Below are 5,032 nucleotides of genomic sequence, written 5' to 3'. Positions count from 1 at the left end.
GGGATACGTCAAACAATGGCTACGTAGGACATTCTTAACCATGACCTCACCCGCGAGTACATGGGAACATTTCAGGGACATTTTGTACGAACGTTTCATACCTCCATACTTGCATAGGGACTTCTTGATTAAGCTCCAACGACTTACTCAAGATAGACGAAGTATGGAGGAGTATGCTCGCGAGCTCGAAGTGCTCCTACATCGTACTAACCTCAAAGAAAATAATCATGAAAAAAATAGTTAGATTTATTAGTGGACTTAATAGCAACATCCAAGATATAATTGAATTCCATGATGATGAGACTTTAGATGTAGTGGTTCATAGGGCCATGAAAGTAGAGAAGAAACTCTTGAAAAAAGAAGCTTGTCACAACAAATTTTCCAAATCTTCAAGAGATGTTTTTTACAAATCCTCATCATCAAAGGATAAAGCCAAGGATGTTTCTAAGGAGCCCACTGACAAATCTTGTCCTCATTCTTCTTCTAACCATTCCTCCTCCCCACCTAAATCTCCTTCTAGACCTAGCCATATTAAGTGTTTTAAATGTTTAGGGCATGGTCATATAGCATCTTATTGTCCTAATAAAAGGGTAGTGTGCATTAAGGAAGAAGAAGTTGTCATTAATGAGTCTACCTCTTCCTCACTTCCACACACTTATAACTCCTCTTCCTCATCAAGTAAAGAAAAAGAGAATGACATGCTTCATTGTTTAAATAAGGACATTCAAGATAAACAAGAGGAGAGAGTACAAGAAGAGAGGACAAAAAGAGAGGAGAGAGCAAAAGTAGAAAATGAGAGGAAAGCAAGAGAGGAGAGAGAAAAGAAAGAGAAAGAGGAACTTGTGAGAGAAAAGGAGAAGGAAAATGTCCTGCATACACAAGAAGTGCTACTGAAGGCACCTTCCACTCCCATCATTCTACAAGATTCAAGCAAATTTAGGGGAGTTTTTCCATCTTCCACTTTTCTCTAATTATTAAGCTTTCTTCTTTTCCTCCACCCTTTTGTGAAAATATCACACCTTTCTCATCTCTTATTACCACTTCTTCACACACCATTTCCAACCCACATCTTGAGTTACTGTGTTCTTTTTTCCACTTAACTCAAGACAAAAATAAAAGTTTTTCTAAAGAAGGAATTTTAGTTTTCCCTAAGAAAATAAATCCAATTTCAAAATCCCATTCTTTAAATATTCCTTTTCAAGATTCAAGGTCGAATGCTCTCCAACCTGGGAGGGATGATATGATCATAGATGGGACAACAATGAAGAGTTTTCAAAGTGACAAAAGAGCATAAAAGAGTAGAAAAGGTTCCAAAGGCTTGTATTTGCCTCTTTGTTTCTTTTCATTAATTCTAGTTGAATAAACACTTATAAACCCTTCTTTTCCTTTTAGCACAAGCAGTGTGGGACTTCCCATGGCTTGGTCTTAAAAGAAAAGAAAAGTAAGTAGGCATCTTAGCTTGTAGTGCAAGGAAGCATAACTAGTGTTAGTTTTTGAACTCTAGGGGAGCTAGGAAGCTTATAAACCCTTTTGGAATGAGAGAATTAAGCAACGTGGGACTCCCATGCACCTAGGGATGTTGCAGCTGCTGCTGGACAGAACTTGGAGCCTTCCAAGTCCCACATTGCTTGAAACTCTTCACCAAAGCCATTCCAAAAGCTATATAAGCAACCTAGGGCTTCTCTTTTGTAGACAACCTTTGAATCAATTGATTACTTGAGTTGATTTGCACATTTGCAATCCTCTTTTGAGATAGTATTCTGTCTCTATAGTCCCTCTTTGGGCAGACCTTATCTTGCTTAAGCAAGTGACGGTCCTCCTTCATTGCTTATCTTGGAGCCTTCTTCAAGTGACGCATCTTCAAGTCATAAGTTTCCTTTTCTCTAATCTTTTCCACTTTTATTTTCTTTCCATTTCCTTAATTGTCATTTAGTCTACTCATTCTAGGCATGCATTTCCTCATTAATATTTGTCAGGGCAACTAAATACTATATGTCTTTCATTAATTTTAATTTTGTTGTTATTATTTTATATTATTTAATTTTTATTTTATTAGTTTTTTTATTGTATTTTGTTTTTATTTAGAGTTATTTTACTTTTTTTCTTTTTATGTTAATTTTGTTTTTACGTTAGGTTTTTTTTTTAGTTCTATTTTTATGTTTTTATGTTAAATGTTAACCAAACAAAAAATCAAAAAAAAAAAAAGAGAAAAAGAAAAAGAAATAGAAAAGTAAATCGAAGTCAACCCTGCATGTAACGTTAAAGGCAGCAATGCTTAAAATGTATATTCACAGCGGGAGTGACAAAAGTCCTTGGTCCCTCTTCCTAAATTTTCCTAAATTTCCTATGTAAGACTGCAATATACATCAACGGAGAAAGTTTCTTAAAAACAGTTTCTGCCAACTGCAAAATGAAAACATGAAACATGAAAAAAGACAAGGAAGAAATCCTACACCAGAGGATATGCCAGAGGGAAGCAGTGCAGCAGAAAAGGAGCTCGGTAGTTTTCAAAATGTTTGGATCACAGTCATTCAAAGGGAGGGGGGGAACGTTTTTCATAGAAGATAACAAAAAAGAGCACATAGAGAACACTCGGGGAAACCATCATTCATATTCAAACACTTCACTATCGACCTCACCATCAGAGAAGAACCACCACTATCACTGATCATCACCGTTTGATAAAGAGAAAACCTCACGGTCATCCATAAACCATTTGCCTTCATCCTTCTTACGCCTGCAAGTACCTGGGATAAAAAAGAGAAAGCTCAATCGAAGAGAGCAAAGCGGACTAGAACCAAAAGGAAAGGTTCTTTTAAAGCTGCGAAGGTGAGTCCTCATATCCAAAATCTTGGTCTTATGTGACTGTTGTTTCTTTGTTTAATATGAATGATGTTTGATCATGCCTGGATACGAATGAATGATGTTTGATCAATGCATATGGTTGCGTTTGTCTTCTTTATGGCATACTGTGTTAATCAAAATTATTAATCAAAACTGCCTCCAAAACATAGTTTCAACCCCTTCAAGATTCATCAAGCAATTGACAATAGAAAATAGGCATATATGTTCCCCAACATCAAGATTCCCATACCCCTTTGGCACCCAAAAAAAAAAACATGTGATAAGAAGCAAACAGAAGTAATAGAGGCATTGATATCAAAATAGAAAAGAGAAGTAGTTTTCCCCCTAACAGACCATAAGCGTGTCTGTTACGGCTGCTTTCCATCTGAAGATCATCCTCCACCTATATTAAACAAACAGACCAAATCACAAGTCTCATGCCATTTTATTCGAAGTTTGCCCTCTCGAGTAAACCACCACCATTCGTCTTTTCATAGTGATCATCAATCATTTTCCCCAATCTCCAGTTTCGCTTTGAATCACTGATAGCCGACGGGCTGCATTTCCTGGCTGCTACCACGCCAGCTGCACTCCATTGTTTTATCTAAACCTGCAAAGGGAAACGGTACAGAAACCCCCATACCCTAGATCACCCTAGATTGCAAACCCCCAAATAGTGATCCACGGGAACTCCTATCGGTTTCAATGCGCCACCACCACCATACATGATCCTAGGCAAAAGAAGAAAACAGAGAACATAACATGTTGCAAACCAAAGTCTGGCTAGCATGGATTTCGAGTGAGATTGACGCAATTGCTATGGCTTGTCATCAATTTTGATTCATGCATCGAGGAAGAGGAAAGACGATTCGCGTGAGGGTTTCGGTGGAGGTCGGTGTCGCCGGTGATGATGTGACGATGAGTTTCGAAGGCGGCGTAGGATGGTGGTCGCGGTGGCGCTGACGTTGGGAGGATGAATGTCGCAGTACGGTGGCCGGCGGTCAGTGTGCGAGTCGCCGGCTATGGCCCCGATGGCACGAAGGCTGGCCAGACGAAAGCGGTGGCCGACGGTGTGGCGAGGTCGTCGCGGCATGTAGTGGCTGACCGGGTGGTAGCAACGGTAGCCAGTGACGCAGCGGGCCAGCAAGTCGGACGGCGTGGTGGTTGTCGGAGGAGATTGGCGACACATTCCTAGGGGGCAAACCTAGTTTGAGAATGAAGAGACCTTGACTCTCTCTTTCGAGGCTGAGTGTGAAATGATGAAATAAGATAGGAGGAAGACAGAACCCCCATTTTTTTCAGTTGCTAGGATTCTGGGCCGGGTCTGGGTCCTTTCAAAAAAAATATATATATATGAAAACATAATAAAAAAGAAGATAAACAAAAAGAAACCTTCACCCTATGCACCCCCATTTCCTACCTGCACACCTCCTGTTTTTTCCTGTAGCTTGGGCTCAAGCCCAGTCCGCTTCTACAAAGAAAACAGTTTCCGCACCCCCGCTCTTACTCTTCACCACCCCTTTTCATATGGGCTTGGACCCAATCTGCGTTTAAACAGAAAGCCCTTTTTGCACCCCCTTTGCTTCCATTCGCAGCCCCCTTCTCTTTGGGCTCAAACCCATTTTGGCAACCAATCAAAAGATCTCTTCTGCACCCCTATTTCTGCTAAATATCTCACCCCCTTTACACTTGGGCCTTGGCCCAATTTGGTTATCTTTTTATTTTATTTTACTTGTTATTTAGTTTTTTTTTGTTTATTTTATCATTTAACTTTTCGTTTTATTTTCACTTTTTTTTTATTTAGTAATTTACTTATTTATTTTATTTCTATTTATTTTATTTTATTTTATTTAGTTATTTACCTATTTATTTTATTTTATCTTTTTTTAAAAAAAGAAATATTCAAAAATACTAAAAAATATGTCTAAAGGGTCCAGCACATGTGTGATCGTACGCATCGTCCTTGTGCTGGACACTTTTTCTTCTTTTATAAAAATACCAAAAATATATTTTGAGGGGTCTAGTACATGTGTGATCGCATACATCGTCCTTGTGCTAGAAAACCTTTTCTTTTCTATAAATAAAAGTTAAAAATATATTTTAAGGGGTCTAGTACATGTGTGATCGCACGCATCGTCCTTGTGCTAGAAAACCCTTTCTTTTCTATAAATAAAAATTAAAAATATAT

The 5,032-nt window shown here is 38.6% G+C and overlaps 1 long non-coding RNA gene across 1 annotated transcript; it reads right to left on the bottom strand.

The window, feature by feature from the left end:
* Window positions 1–2,231: 2,231 nt before the first annotated feature.
* LOC106760977 lies at window positions 2,232–4,154 on the bottom strand. Its single transcript, XR_001375665.2, has 2 exons — window positions 3,199–4,154; window positions 2,232–2,747 (listed from the first exon to the last, which is right to left on the bottom strand). It is a non-coding gene; the product is annotated as an uncharacterized LOC106760977 (long non-coding RNA).
* Window positions 4,155–5,032: the final 878 nt, after the last annotated feature.

Source organism: Vigna radiata, chromosome 5, assembly GCF_000741045.1.
Source record: "Vigna radiata var. radiata cultivar VC1973A chromosome 5, Vradiata_ver6, whole genome shotgun sequence".
NCBI lineage: Eukaryota > Viridiplantae > Streptophyta > Magnoliopsida > Fabales > Fabaceae > Vigna > Vigna radiata.
This window is presented reverse-complemented; position numbering and strand designations above follow the sequence as displayed.